Consider the following 23,999-nt stretch of genomic DNA (forward strand, 5'->3'; position numbering starts at 1 on the left):
CGGCATGTGGGATCTTCCTGGACCAGGGCACGAACCCGTGTCCCCTGCATCGGCAGGTGGACTCTCAACCACTGCGCCACCAGGGAAGCCCATGACTTTTTGTTTTTAATTCTTGTAACAGCCTACATGGTGAACACTTGCCCCATTTTACGGAAGACAAAAGTAGAAATCAAGACACCTGACTCCCGGGCCAATGTTCTTCCTGCACCCAGGACTACTTCATCTTTCTGTATTGTTATCTGTCTCGCCTCTTCACCAGAATACAAGCCCTGGGGGACAGGGCCCTGCCATCCCGGAGGCCACAGACCATGCTGTCCCAGCTGTGATTCCAAGTGACAGAAGTCTTATTGAACCTCTACCCTGAGCCAGGCCCAGGCCAGGGCACCTGGAACATGGTGGATAAGAATCCTCAATTCCTAAAGGATTCCTGGCCTGAAGGGCAGATTAGAGCTGACACAGGGCATGAGGCCCCAGGGGGCAGTAATGCTGAGACTGTGCTAGGCCAGGCTCTCAATCTTTCAAAGGCCTGTGGAAGGCTGCTGTCCTGAATACAGTGGGGGAGGGAGTGAGGATGGGCATTCCTTACACACACACACACACACACACACAGCCGCATCCGAAGCATGTCAGAAGCCCAGACTTGCCTGTCTGAAAGGGGACCACCTGAACCGACACCTGAAGCACAGAGGACTGGGTGGCCCTGGCTGACCCGCGGGCATCTGCTCTCATCCCCAGTCCTTGACACAGATCCTGGAGAATGGTTCAGGTTTGGATAGCCTGGGGGTTCCCTTCACTGGTGACCCACTGGTGCAGCCTTTCCCCAGGCGCTGCTAACATGACCTCTCGCTCGAACTACTGAGTCATCTTGAGTGACCTGTAAGCTTTCTTTTTATCCACACATACCAAGCCCTGTGGTTTCTCTGTTTGCTAGTCGGTTCCCGGGATTTCCTCAGCTCTGAGGGTTAGCGTAGGTAGGAGCCTCTTACTGCATGAGGAGGATGGAGGAAGCCTTTGGGCTCTCAGACTCCTAGGACAGGGTGTGAGGAGAGCAGTTCAGCCCAACGGAGCCGCTGGGTTCAGGGGTGACCAATCTGAGCAGGGAAGACCCCTCAGCTTACTTGACCTGCAAGTCTTTGCTCCAGGTCCCACCAAAGAGGCCAGTCCTTCCCCGGGCCCTTTGGGGCCCCATCTTCCCAGAATCTCAGACGGTAGTGGCACTGGGATGATAGCTTCCACTCAGTCTGCACCAGCCAGCTCTGGGGTCTCCCCTCCAGCACCCCAGCTTCAGGGGTCTGAGGGCCTCTCCTCCAGACCCTCACAGGGAGTCGCCAGGCTTTTATCATGTGACCACGAAGCAGACCTGGGGACAGTGGGAGGCAGGGACAGGCACTCATCTTCCACGACTCTACTTTCTTTCCTAATGTTATTTGATCAGTTGTTGTGGTTTTACAATAAATGTGCACTTTTCTTAAAATGGTTTATTGTATTTTCAAAAGGGGGTGAAAGTGTTGTGTGATCTGCTGGTCCCCCATCGCATACAAATGTACACCTTTAATTCACAGGACCTGAGGCGCCTTTTCGTTGTCATCCTGCAGCCTCCTCAGCCCCTAGGTCACTAATTCTGAGGGGTAGAAGGTCGCCAGGACTGGGCTTCCGGGCCTGCCCTGTCTGCAGGGGGAGCGCCGCAGGCGGCGGCGCGGTCCCGGGTCCCGCAGCGGCCGGTGCGCCTGTTGGGCGAGGGGACCGGCGTTCGTGCGCGTGGAGGGAGGGCACGGAGACTCCGGCCGCCCCCGCGGACCCCGCGCTTCCCCGGCGCCCCGAGCCCCGCAGCCCCGGGGGAAGCGCAGAGGCGACCGAGGACGCTCGGGTGTCTCCGGTTCTCGGGTTCCACCCCGCGGTCACCGGGCCCTCTGCACCCGAGCGGCCGGGCTGGGCGGCGCGGCTCTACCCCCGGGTCTCCTGCGAAGCTGGGTGTCCCCACGCACCCGGGCCACCTGCCGGCCCGGCCACCCCGTGTCGGTGCCACAGGTGAAGGTGAAGGTGAGGCCTGGGGCAGGTGCCCACTTCTGCCCCCTTAACCCTCATCTTTGTCAGCCAGGGATTTGCTGCCCTTCTAGGACTTTCTGGCCCCTTTTAGCCTGGAGTGTCTCCTGTGTCTGAGGTGGGTGGATCCGGAGCCCCTCACAGCCCGAGCCTCCTTAACTGGGGAGGGAGATCAGTCAGCTAACAGACACAGGCATGCCGTGTTCTGTCCCAGGCACTGATGGTGAGGGGCCCACAGAGTTGAGGGACCCTGTCTTTTGAGGGAGATCTCAGGTCGCTATCTGCTCTGTTCCAGCTGCAACTAAGCTGTTAAGTAATTTTAGGAGCTGTTTTTGGCAGTTGGCAGGACCCCCATCCCTCCCAGTCTTCAAACTCGGATCCCATCTCCTCCAGGAGCCAGTCAGCAGCCCCATTGCCTGAGCTGAGCCCCATTGCCTTAAGGGTGAGGAAACTGAGACTGAGGGAGGTGACAACAGTCGATGACAGTGCCAAGCATAGAACCCAGGTCTCCTATAGAGCCCAGTGCTGTTTCCTCTGCCCCTGACTCCCTCTGTTGTGAAGCGGGGAGGGGAGTGGGAGTGATTCTGCCCTGTCTGGGTCCCAGAGCGCGGCATCCCCACAGAGCTGACTGCAGGAAGGTGGCCCTGGGCCTGGATTGTGGGGAGGAAGGGAAAGGTGGAGAGGGACAGTCTGTGGGACTTCCCTTCCCTACTCTCCAGCTTCTCTACCTTTTACTAGAGAGACCCAAGAGCAGTGGTGTCCCATGCTGGTCCTTGAGTTCTCTGCTGAATCAGGCGCTGGGTGTAATCTCCCCACTTCAAACGTCAGCATCTCAGTAGGGCCAGGCCAAGGAGAGTCTCCGGTCTCACCACCTCACTCCGTCTCCATTTCCGGCTGTCTCTGGAAGACCAGAGATGAGGTCCAGAGCTGGACTCACACGACCCAGCCCAGACTCTGGTCAGGCTCGGGTAGCTGGGGGAGTGGGAGTGGTGGGTGAGGGGTCTGTGATGGCATGAGGGTAAGAACCATTTTGAGAGCCTGATGGGTGAGGTTAGTGGAGGGATCTGACTCCCGGGGGTGCGGTGGGGATGGGGATGACGGAACTAGCAAATCTAGGCATGGAAGCACCTGACACTCCTTTACCAAGCATCCAGACCTCAGGGTAGCAGGTTCAGGGACAGTGCTGAAGGGTGAGGATAGCTGGGTCTCTGAGGAGTAAGAGGTGGTGTGTATTGGGGTGCACACAGCCTGAGTTTGGAGATGATTTTGTATGAGTCATTTATCATCCCTGGACAGCACCTTCATCCAATATGGCCCATGGAGGCAGTAAGTCCCCTAAGGCTCTACGTAACGAAGTGGGCTCTTTCGGGAAATTGGGTGCCCTCTTGTGGATACTTGAGGAAATTCACTATATCTTTTCCATTCTCCAAGGAGTTCCATGACCATTTCCGCCCCTGCGCTCACAGACAACTGAGGGGTCTCTTCATGAAGGATGAAAAGTGTTCTGGGATCCTATGATTGAATTTCAAAAACATGAAACCCTAGTATAGTCTAAACAAGCATCTACATGGCGCTTACTCTGTGCTTTACAAATATCAACTCGTGTGTCCCTCACAGCTACTCATGAGGTTAGGATTATTATTCCTATTCTACAGATGAGGCACTTGTGGCACGGAGAAATTAGGTGACTTGCCCAAGGTCACACAGCCACTCTGGATCCCAGACCCTCCACCACACTGCCTCTCAATGGTGTGAGAAGCCTCGTACAGCAACACAGGCACAGCAGGAGGATGTGTGCGCTGCAATGGAGAGAATCTCCCCAGACCCCTTCCTCACTCCCCCAAAGCTCACCCCACACCTCCCAAAGATAAATCTGCCAAGTGCCCTGCCACATGGACAGAGGGCCAGGAGATTCCCGAGAACCTCCCTTCTCTGACCTTGTTGGTTCTAGGAGATGGACAGTGAGAGAGGAGGCGGGGCTACTCAAAGCTCTGCAAAACTCAGGGAGAGTCAGAGCTCTCTAAGGCAATATGGTCCCATTGCTAACTGAACCAGAAGCCAGAGCAGACACAGGCCAGTCAGACGGCATCCACACTGCCCTCCCACTCTCCACCCTCTTGGCATGGAGGGGGTCCTGGGGAGGGATCACAAGACTCACCTTTCTTCTGAAACCTGAAACCTGGAGGTGTGTGGGGTCAGAACTCCCTTTCTACCATTTAACAGAGAAGGAAATGAAGCCTCTTCCTAAGACCTCCACTCACTCACCACATGTTAGTTGACAGTGTGCTGTGGGTGTTGGGAGATGGGGACACAGAGGTGGATAAATAGCAGCTCTCTGCCCTTACGGAACTCTGTCTAGCAGAGGAAGGACAGATGAGTAGACGACAATTGCAATTCAGTGCGATGGGTGGACAACAGAGGCGACTGCTGCAGAAAAGAGGGCTGGACTCTGCTTGGGGGTGGTGCGGGGAAGGTTTTGAAGGAGGTGCCGCTTGAGACTGGCCTTGGCCGGTGAATTGGGATTCATGGGCAGGGCAGAGCATTCCAGGCTGAGGCTCAGGCAAAGATGCAGCAGTCAGGAACAACAGGGCAAGTGCAGGACTGCTGGCATTTATCTGGCTGGCACAAAGGCTGCCTGGGAGGAGGACGGGAGACTGGCCGGGGAGTTGCGGTCAGATTGCAAAGGGCTCACTTGCCAGGCTGGGGAGTTCAGAATTGACACCATAAGTGCAGACAGGGATGGTATCAACCTCTCCAAAGAGCATAGATTAGGAGGCATCCTGCCAGGCTCAGAGGGAGCACATGGGAGAGAGAGGCACTGTAGCTGGTCCACTTGGTTTATTAATGCTTTCCTTAAACTTTTATGGAGTTCTCTATTAGTCAGAACTCTTTCAGTTCAAGTGGTAGAAACCCACTCAAACCACCTTAAACAAAAAGGGAATTTGTTGGTTCACAGGACTGGGGGTGGTACTGTGAGCGCCTAAAGGAGAGAAGGAAGGGCAACGGGAGCCACTAGAGCTCCACGCCTGTCCGCGTCTCGTCTCCATCACTGCTTGGCTCTGCTCTGCAGAGAGACTCCTTTACGTGGAGGGACGGTGGTCACCTAGAGCCCCATGCCTGTGTCATCTCATCTAGCACTCCCAACATGAAGAGGACCTCCTTCCTGTGTCTGCATATTAATCCCAAGGAACGGTCTCATTGGTCCTGTTCGGTCAGCGATACCCGTTGGTCTAATCATTGTTGCTGAGACTGTGATTAACCCAGGCTGGGTCACGTGTTTGCCTCTTTAGAGGAGGCAGAAGTGAGGGAGTACGCCAACTCACAGCTCCTCAGGACCACGTGGAGTGGAGGGGATTCCCCAAAGAAAAGGGGGTTCAGTTATGAGGAGGTATGTACAAAATGAACTGGACAGCACAGGGGAAAAAAAAAAGAGGAAGCTTCCACTTTTCTGTGCCAAACCCTCTACTAGATGCTGGGGATTCAGAGATAAGATCCCATCTCTCCCATCAAATAGCTCCAGTCCAGATGAGGGGTCGGATGGTTAGAAATTATCACGATGATGAGGAGATACAGGGACTCTCCAGACACCTTGGGAACCCAAGAGAGAGGCACCCAACCCAGACTGAGGCAGAAAGAAACCAGGAAACACATTCCCCCAAAAGTTGCCCCTCAACTGAGTTATGAATGATGAACAAGAACTAGCCAAGGGGGGCTTCCCTGGTGGCTCAGTGGTTAAGAATCTGCCTGCCAATGCAGGGGATACGGGTTCGATCCCTGGTCTGGGAAGATCCCACATGCCTCAGAGCCGCTAAGCCCACGTGCCCTAGAGCCTGTACTCTGCAACAAGAGACGCCACCGCAAAGAGAAGCCCGCGCACCGCAGCCAAAAATAATTTAGAAAAAAAAGAAGTAGCCAAGGGAAGAAAGGAAGAAGGAAGTTCAAGGAGAGGAAGCAACATACAGGGATGTAGACCACTCCAAAATCGCAGGTTCCTGGCATGCACAGAGGGGAAAGTTGCTGGCAGTTCCTCAAGAGAGGGACGCAGAGGAATTGCAAACCGGGGTGAGAGGAACGGAAGAGGTCAGAGCGGCAATGAGGGGTCTGGGGGCCCGTGAGTCTGTCAGGTGGAGAGACCAGTAGATGAGTGCGTTGTTTTGGATCTAGAGATTGAGAAAAAACTTAAGCTGTGGATATAAATTTGGGATTCATCCCAGTGGGTGGTAGCAAAAGCCACAGGAGGATGCTGTCACTCAGGGAGAGTGAGAGGAAAGATGAGAGCACCCACACGTGCTGAGTGGCTGGACAGAGAGGACACAAGAAGGAAGGAGTCTGAGAAAAGGACGAACAGGTCAGCAGCACACGGTGAGAACATGATTTGTGCTCTCAGGTCCCAAGGCCTCTGCAGATGTAATTCTCTCCCATTTGAAACTTTCTCGGAGAAAGATCAGATTACCTACAAAGGAATGAAAATCAGATTGTCATCAGACATCTCATCGGCAACCCCTGATTCAAGAAGGTAGAGCAAAACCTGCAAAGGGAAGAGGGAGTGGCGAGACTGCTAGTTGTCCCCAGCGTCTGCTCCCTCATTCTTCCTTTGTAGTAGAACCTTTGGTGTTTAGCTGTGCACAGAGCCACCCAGAATCAAGGTTGTATTTCCAGCCTCCCTTGGAGCTGTGTGGCCATGCAAGTTCCAGCTGTCCCTTCCCCTTTGCACCTTCCTCCCTCCATAATGCTGCCTGGAAAGCTAATAAGAGGCCATCATCTTGGACTGTGATAACAAGGACCACATCTTACGTGTGGCAGAAAACAGGGAGGAGCCTAGTCCCCTGCCATCTTTTACATGAAAAAAATAAAAATAGACCGCAACTTGTTTGAGACACCGCTGTTTTGGGTCTCTTATTTACAGCTAAACCTGATTCATATTGATATTTAGGGGAAATTATACCCAGCCAACATATCAATCAAGTATGAGAATAAAACGAAGTCATTTTTATATAGGCAGCAACCCAAAGAGAAGTCAAGAAAGAGACGTTTAAATGGATTATTTAAAGCCCTAAAAGTAAGTAATAGAAGGAGTAAATAAATAGGTGACTGGCAGGGATTAGGGAAAGACAGGAAATGGTGAAAGCAAGCTAAATTCATCACCTTTCATTGCAGGGAGTCAGGAGATACTGTTTAAACTTGATGCATTAGGTACAGAGATATTAGCGTATTTTCTGGCATCATGGAAGTACTATCAGGAAGGTTAGAAGGAGAAATGGTTGAAGATGATTACTTCAGGGGAATGGGCCTCAGAATTGATGGAGGAAGCCTTTAATTTTTCACTTTTACTATGTACACTTTAGATGTACATAGGAAAACCTCTGAAGGATACAGACCTAACTCTTAACAGTGTAAACCTCAGGGAGTAGGAACTCCCAGAGGAGGAGGCTCTGGAGACAGATTAGTGTTTCACTTCATAACCTTCTATATTATTTGGTGTTATAAAAGTGAGCACGGGCTTCCCTGGTGGCGCAGTGGTTGAGAGTCCGCCTGCCGATTCAGGGGACACGGGTTTGTGCCCCGTTCCAGGAGGATCCCACATTCCGCGGAGCAGCTGGGCCCGTGAGCCATGGCCGCTGAGCCTGCGCGTCGGAGCCTGTGCTCCGCAACGGGAGAGGCCACAGCAGTGACAGGCCCGCGTATCGCCAAAAAAAAAAAAAAGTGAGCACTTATTATTTTCATAAAAAACTTTTACTGTATATATTTTTTAAAGAATAAGGGGGAATAACAGACAGTGGTCTACAGTCTGGAAAATACCACAGGCAGAAGGACGGGATCTGCAATGTCTCACTTCCCTGGCAGTGAAATCAGGTTTCTCTTAGCAAGTCTGATAGCCTCCGATTTTGCCCACTGCCTGGATTTATCTCGTCCACTGTCGTCCGTGGCCAGACCTGAGAGGAGTTTAGAGAGTATTCCCCTCTCGGGAGGTGTCCTGCTCAAATGCGCCACTTCCCGCTGGCATAATTAGAGTTGGAATTATCTCAGGGCTGAACAATCAGAAGCCCCTGTTTGCAAGGCTTGTGATTTCTCTAGTGACACAACTCCCTTAAATCCTAGTTGGCTGTCTGCCATTGCAGTTCCTAGGGATGCCACATGCAAGTAAGCAATGCCAGAAATCTTGCCCAGTCAGGAAACTCGATTCTGAGCCCACTTCTTGTGGTTTGTCTCTTAGCAACAGGCTTGGGGTTCTGACTATCCTTCTAGGCCTTAGGTTAAGATTCTTCCTTGGTATGTATATGGGCATCTGGGGTTCACAGACCAGCATCCTTTCTGTGACTGAGACTGAATTTCTTTTGGGGAACCAACTTTCATCCTCTCATTCTCAGCCAATAGATTTAATCTGGGGTTGTTTTCTACCCCGAAGTCCAGGGATGTGCCAATCAGTACGTCCCCATCTCCCTCACCAAAATGATGGTTGAGGGATGGGCACATGATCTATGGCAGCCCAATCAGAATTAATTACAGGACTTTAGCTGAAAATGCGGGGACACGGACTTGTTCTTTCTTGATGATCTTGATCTCGAACAAGGAGCTGCTGTCAGCCATGAAGACTGTTGGGACGATAAGGGGAGTTATCCAACACTGAAGAAGCAGAATAAAAAGATGAAAAAAAAAAACTAGGTTATGATTACAATGGATTGTTTCCTCTGGCTCCTCTTAACTTTAGCATAGAAAATAAAATGCAGCTTTTGCAATTACAGGTAACTCACAATTGTCTCTCAGTGGTCTTAGATAATTGGTCTTAGATCATTGGTTAGATCTTTATTAACAAAGCTAATTATCCAACCTCCTCTCATGGTCCAGCTTAAAGGAAAGATTTTTGTTATCTCGTAGCACCATATGAAGACCACAAGTAGTACATCACCTTCAATATCTTATAAAAATATGTAATATTTTTCTATGAAACCTCCAATAATTCCACCAGCATTGGGCACATAGTCTGAGCCCTAAAGTACAACAGGAAATGGTTAGATGAGCTAATCCATTTCCATGAGGATAATAAACTTGGAAAGAATGTCTTTATTACTGCTTCCCATACCACTTGGCCAGGTCCACGTTTTAAATTCTGTGACACACAACGCCCCACTTCTCGTACCAGATCTTCTTGGTCAAGATTCTTTTAGCTGCAAATAAAGCAACCTCACTCAAAGTAATTTAAAGAAGAGGGGGCTTTTTGGCTCACGGGATGGGAAAGGCAGGGGTATATTGAAAATAGGGACAAAATACTGCTTGCGCACTCACTCTCACTTTCTCTCAGTTGTCTTGCTTTCATATTCTGTTTCAGCTTAATTGTCTTCCAAGTTAGGGTGGGTTTCTGTAAGCAAATTAGAGAACATTGGCCACCAGTGGCATCCAGCATTGTACCTGACAACTCCATGACCAGAAAAGAAACAAACCTCCTGCCTGTCAACAACAACCATAAAAAATCCCAGGAAGCGTTTTGATTGGTTTATCTTGGGTCATGTGTACACCTATCATCCAGGAGCTTAAGATGCTGTGATTGACTTGTACTGGATTATATATGTACTCCTGCAACAGTTACCAGAAGAAATGGGGAAGGGGATGCTTAGAAGAGAAAAAAAAGCCACTGAAAAAATTTATGAAAAGACTGAGTAAAATGTCCAGGTACAAGATAAATATATAGAAAACAATGACTCTATATACATTCACAATTACCAGTTATAAAGTGCTAGTTAGTAATATCCCATTTACAATTTAAAAAAACCCTGTAACTGTAAGAATAAATCTAACGAAAAGTGTTCAGGGAAACTATGGATCTTCAATAAAGAGCATAAAATACAGCATGAATGAAAATAAAGAGATTTTGATCTTAGATGGAACAACTTAATATTCTAATACAGTGGATACCCTCTCCTCTATAAATTTAATATAATCCCAGTCAAAATTCTAGTGGGATTTTTAAAAAGGGAATTTGAAGTGCTAATCCTAAAGTTAACCTGGAGGGACTTTCCTAGTGGTCCAGTGGTTAAGAATCCACCTTCCAATGCAGGGGACATGGATTTCATCCCTGGTCAGGGAACTAAGATCCCACATGCTGCAGGGCACCTAAGCCTGCGTGCCAGAATTAGAGAGTCCACGTGCCACAACTAGAGAGCCCACACGCCACAACTAGAGAGACTGTGTGCCTCAACTACTGAGCCTGCATGCCCTGGAACCTGTGTGCCACAACTAGGGGGAAGCCCCCGTGACACAACAAGAGATCCCGCATGCCACAACTAAGAACCAGTGCAGCCAGATAAATAAATAAATAAATAATTTTAAAAAATAAAAATAGGGCTTCCCTGGTGGCACAGTGGTTACGAATCTGCCTGCCAATGCAGGGGACATGGGTTCGAGCCCTGGTCTGGGAAGATCCCACATACCACGGAACAACTAAGCTCATGCGTCACAACTACTGAGCCTGTGCTCTAGAGCCCGCGAGCCACAACTACTGAGCCCACATGCCACAACTACTGAAGCTCAAGTGCCACAAGTACTGAAGCCCATGTGCCAAGAACCCATGCTCCACAACAAGAGAAGGCACCACAATGGGAAGCCCGTGCACCACAACGAAGAGTAGCCCCAACTTGCCACAACTAGAGAAAGCCTGCATGCAGCAACGAAGACCCAACACAGCCAAAAATAAAATAAATAAATAAATATTTTAAAATAAATAAAATAAATAAATAAAAATAAGGTTAACCTGGAAGTGGATGAGTATAACCAAGACAACTTTTTAAAAAGAAAAATAATGAAGGAGGTGTTGCTACCAAATGTCAAAACATAATATAAAACTACAGTAATTAAAAGTGTATTCTTAAAAAAAAAAAAAAGTGTATTCTTGGGCTTCCCTGGTGGCGCAGTAGTTAAGAATCCACCTGCCAATGCAGGAGACACGGGTTCGAGCCCTGGTCCAGGAAGATCCCACATGCTGCAGAGCAACTAACCCTGTGCGCCACAGCTACTGAACCTGTGCTCTAGAGCCTGTGAGCCACAACTACCGAGCCCGTGTGCCACAACTACTGAGCTTGCATGCCGCAGCTACTGAAGCCCGTCGCCTAGAGCCTGTGCTTTGCAACAAGAGAAGCCACCGCAGCAAGAAGCACGAGCACTGCAACGAAGAGTAGCCCCCGCTCGCTGCAACTAGAGAAAGCCCACACACAGCAACGAAGACCAAACACAGCCAAAACTAAATAAATTTATATATATATTTTTAAAAAGTGTATTCTTGGGGACAGTTCAGTTTCCAGGTAGATGGAGTAGACATACTTTCCCCTATTCCTATTGCTAAGTACAACTAAAAGCCCTGAATCTTTTACATAAGACAACAAGAAAACTCTGAAAGATGGAGAGAGGGAGGTGGACTGGCATAGGGAACTTGTGACCTGAAAAATGACACAGAGGTGAGTTCTGTGGGTTTTCTTTTTGTCCCATATATCCCAGACTGGGTCTTGGAGAAGCCAGCAATCTGGAAACACCAACAGGCAAACAAACAAACCCTATGAAAGTCTACTCTCTCTAGCTAAAGGATCAGGAAAAGGGCAACTTAGCAATATAGAAAAATTTTGAACAATAGCCACTTTACTACAGCCAAACACTACCAAAAAAAAAATCCCCAAAAAAACAAAACAAAAGAACAACAAAAAAACTGACCTAATCCCCATACATGCCAGCGAAGACCAAGTGGGAGTCAAGATCCATGCTTGCCAGGCTGTAAGGAGGCAACTGACCCTTCCTCCCACAAACCCACTCAAGTGGTGTCAAGGAAAGGCTGAATAAGGAGTCAGGACTTTCATCACCACTGCGGGCAGTCTCCTCTCTGCAGTGTCCATAGAGATGAAGAATCTGGACTTCCACCTCCACTTGGCAGTAAGGAGGGGTGCCAACACTTTCATTGCCTGATCAGTGTCAGATGAAGTCAGCTAAAACAGGAGGTTTAAATAAGATCCAGAGTATTATAACACAATACTTGAAATGTACAGATTTCAGTAAAAAGTCACTTGTCATATCAAGAGCCAGAAGTTCTCAAACTGAATGAAAAAAGAAAATATATGCCAACACACATGACAGGTACGTTAACACTACGTGACAATGATGGCAAGGCAGCCATGATTTTTAAAATGCTTCAATAAAAACGCTTGAAACAAATTAAAAAAAAAAGGAAGCCTCATCAAAGAAATAGAGCTTCAGCAAAGAAACAGAAGACTTATAGAAGAACCAATAGAATGTTAAAATTGAGAAATGTAATAACAGAAATTTAAAAACTCAGTGGATGAGTTCAATTAGCAAAATGGAAGGGATAGAGGGAAAAAATCAGTGAACTAGAGGAATGAAAATTAGAAATTACCCAACTGTACAGCAGAGAGAAAACAAAAATGAACAGAGCCTCAGGGACTTCCTTAGTGTCTCAGTGGGTAAGACTCTGCGCTCCCAGTGCAGGGGGCCCAGGTTCGATCCCTGGTCAGGGAACTAGATCCCACATGCATGCCACAACTACGCATTCATATGCTGCAACTAAGGAACCCGCTTGCCGCAACTAAGACCCAGCACAACCAAATAAATAAATACATAAATTAATAAATATTAAAAAGTGAACAGAGGCTCAGGGACTAGTAAGACTATAACAAAATATCTCTAACACTCCTGTCATCAGAGTCTCAAAGAAAGGAGAAAGAAGGCAGGGTTAAAAAAGTACTCAAGGAAATGATGACGGGATTTCCCTGGTGGCACAGTGGTTAAGAATCCACCTGACAATGCAGGGGACACGGGTTCGAGCCCTGGTCCAAGAAGATCCCACATGCCACGGAGCAACTAAGCCTATGCGCCACAACTACTGAGCCTGCGCTCTAGAGCCCACGACCCACAACTACTGAGCCTGCATGCCACAACTACTGAAGCTCATGTGCCTAGAGCCCATGCTCTGCAACAAGAGAAGCCACTGCAATGAGAAGCCCGCTCACTGCAATGAAGTGTAGCCCCCACTCACCGCAACTAGAGAAAGCCTGTACACAGCAATGACGACCCAATGCAGCCCAAAATAAAAACAAACAAACAAATAAATAAATATTTTAAAAAAGAGCAATCAGATCCAGAAGGTGAGATACTCCTCTGCAGAGCAGCAGAGCAGCTGATCTGGCTTCTTAGAAAGTCAACAGCATGAAAGAAAAGGTGGGGGACTGTTCCATATTAAAATATGTTTAAGAGGAATAACAACCAAATGAAAGCTGTGGCCTTTGGGGGCTGTACAGACAAATCAATAGTGAATATATTTGGGGGACAGTTTTGTAAATGTGAATAAGGACTTAGCATGGGAACATATTAGGAACTGTTGATTTTTGTCAGTGTGATAATGGCGTTGCTGTTATGTAAGAACGTGTCCTTATTTTTTTAAATATTTATTTATTTATTTTGGCTGCACTGGGTCTTCATTGCGGCACGTGGGATCCTAGGCTGCGGCACGCAGACTTCTTGAGTTGAGGCAGGCAAGCGGGATCCCCAATCAGGGATCGAACCCAGGCCCCCTGCATTGGGAGCGCAGAGTCTTACCCACTGGACAACCAGGAAGTCCTGTAAGTGTCCTTATTTTTAAGAGATGCAGACTGAAATATCTGGAGATGAAATACCATAATGTTCATAATTTTAAATACATCTGGAAAGAAAAGATGAAACAATGTGGAAAAATATCAACAGTTGTTAAATCTGAGGCGTTTTTTGTATGTTTGAAATTTTTCATAAAATGTTTCAAACGAAGAAAGCTGTCACTGAATATAGCATCCAAGAACCCCCCTGGCCCTGGTGATGTTCAAGGGCCACCTTGGAGAATGCCCTCGATCCCTGCCAACCTGCTGTCAGTCCCAAAGGCTTGATTCCCATCTAGATGAATCTCACTGTCTTCTTTCTTTTGAAAAGGCAACCTGCTGTGCCTCTAAAGTCACAGCATCCATCAGAAATGTGTGCCCACTGCTGTTGCACTGACCTGCAGCGCTAGGTTTCTCTGGCTAATATTGAACATGAGAAGCAGGCAAGCCTTGGATATGACCCTCCACTTCAGCCTATGCTTGGGGTCCTCACCACCAAGCTGAAAGCTCTCACTCGCCTTTACTTCCATGATCAGGAATCGGCTATGAGCTAAGCTTCACAAGCTTTTGCTGCTCATGTGGAACCCATAGCTCAGTACTTCAGCAAGACCTAGGAAAGGGGGGGGTCTACCTTCTGAGGGATCAGAAAATAATTTCCACAGAGGTAAAATGAGGCTGTGGTCTCTGTTCCCTCATCCTAACCCACCCCCACACTTTTTCACCTTGTTTCCTAACCCTCTGATATTACTTTGGGATAAGCTGGGTACATATCCTCCCACTATTGGGACAGAATGTGAAACATCTTTTTCAACCTCTTACTCACAATGATAAAGATTTGCTGATTATGGCCAGGAAGGGATGCCTTAATCAATGTTCTCTTAGTAGTCTCAGACTCCTCCTCCAAACTAAAGGGAAATTGTTGTTAGCACAGGGATGTGGCTCAGAGGACAAAGAGATGAATTTCAATAGGACCTTAAGAGGAACTGGAACAAGGAAGTGCTTCTCACTGTCACTCTTGCTCTGGCTATCACTCACTCCCTCCTCTCTCATACTCTATTCCTATATCTCTTTGCACATCTTCTTCTGCTCCGGGATCCGCAAACTGCATTGTTTGTTTTCATATACTTGGCTGCCTTGTTGAACCACAGTTTGCACAATCTAAACTCAAGCAATACCCCAAAGTAACTAATAACTCTCAACCCCAATTCCTTCATGCATCAATACGTCTTCCAACCAGCTATGATGGGGTATGAGGCAGGGCAGAGTCACACTACATAAGCGTGGCCTTCAAGGGTCTTACCCCTGGAGGGAAGGGGGTGTCGTTAGAGTTTGCATGAAGGAGGAGTATGGTCCTAAGACACATATCTATTATTTTCCCCAAAACTGCTATTGTTCAATTATTCATTTAACTGATTTGTAGCTAATAATCCCAATTTGTAAGCTGCCTCACTCAACTCTCTTGCCATTTCAAGATCCAAAAGAAAATTCCAGGGAACTATTCAGCATGCTCAAGTAAGTAAAAGAAATCTATTAGGAAAGAATAGTTATCCAAGGATAAGTAGGCCAGGATGAAGGAGAGATAGATGGGATAAGACAAAATTAAAAAGGAAACTAAAATACAATATCAGAATTTAAACTCTCAGTGAAGCTCTAAAGAGCACAATTGAACTGTGGGAAAAATGAATCAGTGGGGCTTCCCTGGTGGCGCAGTGGTTGAGAGTCCGCCTACCGATGCAGGGGACACGGGTTCGTGCCCCGGTCCAGGAAGATCCCACATGCCGCGGAGCGGCTGTGCCCGTGAGCCATGGCTGCTGAGCCTGCGCATCTGGAGCCTGTGCTCCGCAATGGGAGAGGCCACAACAGTAAGAGGCCCGCGTACCACAAAAAAAAAAAAAAAAAAAAAGAAATCTTGTCATTTCTGACAACATGTATGGATCTAGAGGGTATTATGCAAAGTGAAATAAGTCAGACAGAGAAAGGCAAATACTGAATTATCTCACTCATATGTGGAAACTAAAAAACAAAACAAACAAAATAAAGCAAAGCAAAAACAGACTCAGATACAGAGAAAAAGCAGGTCGTTGCCAGAAGGGAGGAGGGTAGGGAGAAGAGAAACTCAGTGAAGGGGGTTAAGAGGTACAAATCTCCAATTATATAATAGACAAGTCATGGAGATGTAATATATGGCACAGGAATATGGTCAATAATATTGTAATAACTTTGGGGACAGACGATTACTAGATTTATTGTGGTGATCATTTCATAATGTATGCAAATGTTAAATCATTATGTAGTACACCTGAAACTAACATAATATTGTACAGCAACTGTATTTCAATTAAAATTGTATATTGGTTACAAAAATGATAATATAAGAATTTTCTTAATTATTTTTTATTTTTGGCTGTGTTGGGTCTTCGTTGCTGCATGCGGGCTTTCTCCAGTTGCTGCGAGCCGAGGATACTCTTCATTGCAGTGTGCGGGCTTCTCACTGCAGTGGCCTCTCTTGCTGCAGAGCACAGGCTCTAGGCGTGCGGGATTCAGTAGTTGTGGCACATGGGCTCAGTAGTTGTGGCTCGTGGGCTTTAGAGCACAGGTTCAGCACAGTTCACAGGCTTAGTTGCTCTGTGGCATGTGGGATCTTCCCGGACCAGGGCTCGAACCCATGTCCCCTGAATTGGAAGGTGGATTCTTAACCTCTGCACCACCAGGGAAGCCCAAGAAATTTCTTAATGTATAGAACCACAGAAGCAACAGAGGTAAAGGAAGCAGACAATAAACTTCAACAAATTTTTGGAATATAGAAAACAGATGAAGGAATAGTATCTGATTAAGCAGGATGGAGCAACAAACTAAAATGTAGCCACATCTGAAATGCCTGCAAACAGGATCAACAATAAGTGAACTGATTTACCAACCAATAACCCCTAAGAGGCTCACGACTTGGGAGTATCAGGCACAGTGGCAATTAAGGCATGGTACTGAAAATTGGTGGATGGGCTAAAAGACTGAAATCATGGGTATCAAGATGTCTACCACCACCTAAAAGAGCAGAGTGTTATTCTCTGAAGAAAGGGAGAACAGACATGGGACTTGGGGATACCAAAGTCAGTGGCTGAGAAGAGTGAGGCAAAGCTGAAAGCAGAAAATTTAATTGAAAGTTTATAAAAGAAAAAATGGGACCCCCCAATTTCTCTTCTTATATTCTACTCCTAGAATGCTGTCTACCAGGGAAAATTTGAAAGTCTCCTTAGGAGAACTGAATAGTATCTTAGGAGAAAAGACCTCTATACACTCCTCTCAGGTTTCATTGTGAGTTTCCCAACCTAATATACCAGCTCCCAGTGATGTGGCAGTAAATGTTTAACAACCAACAATTTGGGAGGAAGTGTATCCTTGCTTGTAGCATTTGCTGATTTCCCTGGTGTAAATATTCCCACGGACAATTTCAAGCTACAAACACGATGCCACTGAATGCAGAGTTGGGATATATGTGCCCATTCACCTTCTGCAAGCTGGTGTCAGCCAGCTCCAGCACATCATCGCCAGGTCCTCAACCTGACCATCCTTTGATATCACTTTGAAATGAAGCCCACTGGTTGATTAACCCCTCACCCGTGAACACACAAGAGCTTTTATGTAAGCTTTAGTGCCTTGTTCTTTTTTAAATTATTATTTTTATAGTGGTTTGTTCTCAAACATGAACAGTCAAGGATTACTAAATATTTGAGCAAAGCCTCCAGTATGAAAAAGAGTCTAAAATAAACAAGCAGGAAAAAGGAACTTTGAAAAAACAGATATATTGCAAGAAGCAAAATAAAAACTCCCTCTTCCAATTAATATATTTAGAGATATGAGAAGGTATTTCATCCATAAAAGAGGCACAGGGTGCTATAAAAACATTTGGAGGACAAGAAAGAGTTTGTAGAATTAAAAACAAGTTAGGAGAAATTTTACAGTCCATAACAGAAGCAGATGATAAAGACTAGAAACTCTCTTAAAGAGACTTCCCTGGCGGTTAAGACTCCATGTTCCCAATGCAGGGGGCCTGGGTTTGATTCCTGCTCAGGGAACTAGATCCCACATGCTGCAGCTAAGAGCCTGCATGCTGCAACTAAAAGATACCACATGCTATAACTGAAAGATCCCACATGCTGCAACTAAGATCCGGCACAGCCAAATAAATAAATAAATAATTTTTAAAAAGAACCTTAAAAGAAGAAAGAAACTCTTTTAAAATAATAAAAAGAAAAAGGATTAAAGTTAGGAAATAGGACTTCCCTGGTGGCGCAGTGGTTAAGAATCCGCCTGCCAACGCAGGGGACACAGATTCGAGCCCTGGTCCGGGAAGATCCCACATGCCTCGGAGCAACTCAGCCCGTGTGCCACAACTACTGAGCCTGCGCTCTAGAGCCCACGAGCCACAACTACTGAAACCCACGTGCCACAACTACTGAGGCCCACACGCCTAGAGCCTGTGCTCTGCAACAAGAGAAGCCACTGCAATGAGAGGCCCTCGCACTGCAACGAAGAGTAGCCCCCGCTCGCCGCAACTAGAGAAAGCCTGCACGCAGCAACGAAGACCCAACGCAGCCAAAAATAAATATAATAAATAAATAAATTTATTTTAAAAAATTGTTTTTAAAAGTTAGGAAATAAAGTTAGAGAATGACCTTGGACATCTACCACATGATTAAAAGAAGTTGAGAAATAAACAAAAAAGAATGGATAAAAGGAAAACTTTCTAAGACTAAAGAACATAGTCTCTGAATTGGTAGGTCTCATTGAGTGCCCCAGAATAATAAATAGACAAAAAAAAAAAAAGGCTTCCAACCAATGCATATAATCTAGAATGTTCAAAACACTGGGGATAAAGAGAGGATCCAAAAACCTAACACAAAGGATCATGAATCAAAATGGCATCAGACTTCTTAAGAGCAATACTGAAAACTAAAATACAATGGAAAAATACCTTGGAAATTTCAAGAGAAAATTATTCCGAACTGAGGCTTTTATACCCAGTCAAGCCATCAATCAGATGCCCAAGTGAAATAAAGACATTTTCAGACATGTTGAAAACTTAGTTTTACCTTCTGTGCACCATAAAACTCCTTCAGAAAAAAAAAAAAAAGTCCTTCAGTAAAATAAGAGAATAAACAAAGAAACAGAAAGATGTGATCCAGGAAACAGGAGATCCAACACAAGAGAGACATGAAAGTAATCCCCAGGCTGATGGTGAAGGAAAGATCCCAGGACAATGGCTAGGAAGCACATGCCACTCTTCCATTCAGAGAGGAAATAATTTCTCCTCCCCTTGTATATGGTTTGGCTTTGACCAATAGAATGTAGTGGGAGTGATGCTGTCCCAGTCCCAGGCCTGGCCGTTAGCGGTCTGGAAGCTTCTGTCTCACTCTTTTGAAGCCCTTAGCCAAGAAATCAAACTTTAGTGCTGGAAAAAAAGTCCAGCCACTACTTGGTGTTCCACATCTTTTGAATCAGAGGCAGCATCTGTGGAAGAAATTTTCCCCAAGTTAGTCTTATCGGACTTGTATGGGTTAAAAGTCAAACATGGCCTTACAGAAACTATCAAATGTGCAAGAAGGCAAACCCACTATGAGTGAGGACCAGAAGAAACAACATGTTTAGACAATACCCCTACCACCACCCCCACAAAGACAGCAGACGTTGGAAATGTCAAATACAAAATACAGAATGGTTGCATCTAGAATGTTTACAGAAACAAAGAATGCAAGTATAAGGGAAAACATACAATAAGAAATCATCAGGATTGTACAAATTGGAAAAAATAGAACTTATAAAAATGCAAAGCATAACCTTGAAATAAAACTTATTGGAGATATAAAATACTTATGAAAACTGTTTTGTAAACTGTGGAAAAAACCCTCAATGGATGGGCTAATCAATCAGCCTATTCGATACAGTTGAAAGTAGAATTTAACTAAAACATATATCCCAGGAATTTATCCAGAATGCAGCAAAGAAAGGCAAGGGGGAAAATATAATAGAGAGTTGTGAGACATGAATAATAATAGAATAACAATTTCTTACATCCATCTGATTGGAGTCCCAAAGGGTGAAATTAAAGAGAATGGAAAGAAGCAATATTTAAAAAAATAATTAACTAATATAATATTATAAATAACTATATTCAATTAAAAAAATAAAAGATAATTGACTGAGAATTTTCAGAACTGATGAAAACCATGAATACACAGATCCAGGAAGCACAGAATATCCCAAAATGAGCAAGAAAAATCAATTCATACCTTGTCACATCATAGTGAGTCTGTTGGACATCAAATATAAATAGAAGATCTGGAAAGCAGAAAGAAAAAGACAGAGGACCTACAAGAATGGCAATCAGGGTAGCAGCAGATTTCACAAACAACAACAGAAGCCAGTGGAATAACTTCTATAAAATGATAAGAAAAAAATTACTAAGCATTTAGAATTGTCTTCTCAGCAAATGTTATTCATTAATGAGGGAAAAAAAATAATATTTATAAGAAATAACACATGTGGAGTTTACAAAGAGATCCTCTCTAAAAGAACATATAAAGGATTTAGTTCAAGAAGTAGGAAAATGGGGACTTCCCTGGTGGTCCAGTGGTTAAGAATCTGCCTTCCAATGCAAGGACGCGGGCTCGATCCCTGGTCGGGGAACTAAGATCCCACATGCCACACGGCAACTAAGCCCGCTCACTCTAGAGCCCGTGCACTGCAGCTAGAGAGAAGCCAGCGTGCTGCAAAAGATTCCACATGCTGCAACTAAGACCCGATGCAGCCAAATAATAAAATAAAATAAAATACAAAATTTTAAAAAGAAATAGGAAAATGATCCCAGAAAAAAGTAGAAATGGAAAAAGGAAAAGTGAACAAAACGAATAGTAACAAAAGTAAGCCCAGGGCTTCCCTGGTGGCGCAGTGGTTGAGAGTCCGCCTGCCGATGCAGGGGACACGGGTTCATGCCCCGGTCCGGGAAGATCCCACATGCCGCGGAGCGGCTGGGCCCGTGAGCCATGGCCGCTGAGCCTGCACGTCCGGAGCCTGTGCTCCGCAACGGGAGACGCCACAACAGTGAGAGGCCCGTGTACCGCAAAAAAAAAAAAAAAAAAAAAAAGTAAGCCCAAACAAGTTCTGTCTCAGTAAAATAATACAGGAGTCTAATCTGTGGGATTAAAAAAAAAAAAACTAAAAAACCAGAGCTGAAATGTTCAAAATCAGTAAGTTGGGGGAAAGCAATAGTGAGTCAGGAGGGGTTAGAGCAGAGCTAAAGTGATCTAAAATTGTTCTACTGACCGGAATGGAGGGCAAAATATCATTCAACATTACAACGTTGTTAGGTTAAATGTGCATATAAACTGTATAGAGATACCACTAAAATAAGAGAAATAGGTTACAGAAATACCAAACCAGCATAAGGGGGAAAGTGGAATAAATGGGGGAAAATCATCCCTCCAAGGGCAAGAAACTAGCACTTGAAGTTCCGGCCCGTACAATACGATAAGAAGAAGGAAGAAGAAATTAGATGGAATCTTAAAAAAGGGGTACAAATGAACTTATTTACAAAACAAGCAGAGTCACAGATGTAGAAAACAAACTTTTGGTTACAGGGGATAAGGGTAGGAGAGGGATAAATTGGGAGATTGGGATTGACATATACATATTACTATATATAAAATTGATAACTAATAAGAACCTACTGCATAGCACAGGGAACTCTACTCAATACTCTGTAATGGGCTATATGGGAAAAGAATCTAAAAAAAGAGTGGATATATGTATATGTGTAACTGATTCACTTTGCTGTACATCTGAAACTAACACAACATTGTAAATCAACTATATTCCAATAAAAATTTAAAAAATAAAAAAGAGGAAATTAGAAGCATAATGATTCAAAAGGAGGAAATAAAACTCTCGTTATTTGAAATAACCTGATTGGCCATAGAGAAAGTAATGAATTTATAGCAAACCACTGAAAAATAGTAAGAGAATTTAGCAAGGTGGCTGGATCTTATGATTAGCATACAAAACTAATTGTAATTCTATATACTAGTAACAATTAGGAAATATATATTTTTAAAAGATACCTTTTATAGAGAAAAAAACTTAATACCTGGGCTTCCCTGGTGGCGCAGTGGTTGAGGGTCCGCCTGCCGATGCAGGGGACACGGGTTCGAGCCCTGGTCCAGGAAGACCCCACATGCCGTGGAGCAACTAAGCCTGTGCACCACAGCTACTGAGCCTGCACTCTAGAGCCCGCGAGCCACAACTACTGGGCCCGTGTGCCACAGCTACTGAAGCCCGAGTGCCTAGAGCCTGTGCTCCACAACAAGAGAAGCCATGACAATGAGAAGCCTGCGCACCCCAACAAAGAGTAGCCCCTGCTCACCGCAACTAGAGAAAGCCCACGTGCAGCAACAAAGACCCAACACAGCCAAAAATAAATAAATTAAATAAATTAAAAAACAATTTTTTTAAAGAAGAGTATTGTAATTACTCACAACAGTTCCCAAGAAAGGAAATAGGCTCAGTTTAATATCATTAACTCCAAGGAGTGACAGCCAAGGGGTGGGGCATGGGGAGGATTAATCTACATTCACAGAGTGAAATATGGCTGAACTCCTCTTGTCATTTTAAGAAGATGAGCTTCCAAATCCAAAGAGGATGCAACCAAATATGTATGTCTCCTTACCTTTTCCTTCTTCTGACTAGATGGTGATGAAAATTACCTCTGGGCAGAGGCCAGTAAAAGAGGGAATGTGAACTGTGAGACATTAGTGAAGTTTTCCAGGCTCTAAAAAGAATTGGAAGAACACCTATACAGCCTATAATGATGTTCCCACATTAGAATGGGGTATACTCTGGACTGGGGTGAGGCAAACATAGTAACTCCAACCTCTTAATGTTTCTCATAAGCTCCTTTTTTAAACTTAGAGTGCTCTTTCAGGAAATATCTCTTATCGTGAAGGAAGATTTGACTTCGGCCATTGTCCTCATTCACTTGAGATTCTTGGGGGTTTTGATGGTTTGGTGGGTTATTATTATTATTAACTTCTGTTAATGAAAATTCAATAGGTTTTATTAAGAAAAAGAATTTTCAGTATGATTCCAATATTATAAAAATGTTTCTGTCTCTCCAATCCATCTAAAGTTAATGGTAATTATTGACGGGTGGTAAGATTTAGGATAATTTATTGTTGTCTTTACAGTTTTCAGTTCTTTAAAAGAAGCATGTATCATTTTACAGATGCAATTCAGTATGTGTATAAGGAGAGAGAAAAACAGCGAGAGAATAATAATAATGACAATGATGATAGTTTACACTCTGAGTGCTTACTGTTTATCTGGCACTGTTCTAAACCCTTTACATGTACTAGGGTAAAATATATGAACTTGCCAATATTTGGCTGTTTTTGACCTACAAAAACAGCAATTTCATGTAGTCCTATTTACATTTACTCCTTTAATCCTTGAACAACCCTAAGATGAAGATGGAGGATCCAAAGCTGCTAGAAATGCAAAGAGAAATCAAGTGTCATTCTTCTCCTCAGACCCACCCGCCCCGATCCAGCCCCCATCCTCTGGTCTTGCCCTCACAGCCTGCTCTACAGGTCAGGGTATCCCAAGACACCTTAAGAAGTGGCATCAGCCATTAACCTGAGCACCAAAGGCAGGACACGCAGCATTGCTCTAACTCAGTTTATCCCCTGAATGAAGTCACCTCTGGTTTCTAGGAGGTACATGGTCTTCGGAACTTCAAGTTCTGTTCTAGAGCAGAGAGAACAGCTTTGGTGCACTTGCAGTTCCCGGTAGAGTCCCCGCCCATGTCCCCCACCCAGGCACTAAAGTAGGACACACTTGACAGTTTCGTGTTTATTTTCAGAAAGTGATGAAGACAAAAGCAATATATCCGGACACCACTCTCTGTACAATAAATAGCCTCCCCCGTTCCCAAAAAATAAAAAAGAAAAATGCACCCTCACCCCCACCCAAGACCTTGCTTCTTGAGTTGTGCTCAATCCCCCCCCCTTTCCAGCCCCTTCCTTGGGACCCCACTGCCTCTAAGAGGGTGCGGCCCAAGCCAGCTGCCCAGGGTCATTGGGTCCTCTCCCCTGACTGTGGCTGGCTGGCTGTTATAAAATTCATGTGTCTTTATTTCCAGATCAGGGATTAACACACACACACAAATGTTGAAAGTTATTCTGCAGAGGAAGAGATCTTAGTTTCCAGTCTGGCTGTCCCACCTGATCCTGACCCCCTACTCCCACCCCTACACCCCGCAGAAGGGAGGAAGCTCCTTTGTGTCCC

This window comes from Lagenorhynchus albirostris, chromosome 20 (genome assembly GCF_949774975.1).
Source record: "Lagenorhynchus albirostris chromosome 20, mLagAlb1.1, whole genome shotgun sequence".
In the NCBI taxonomy this organism is placed as follows: Eukaryota; Metazoa; Chordata; class Mammalia; order Artiodactyla; family Delphinidae; genus Lagenorhynchus; species Lagenorhynchus albirostris.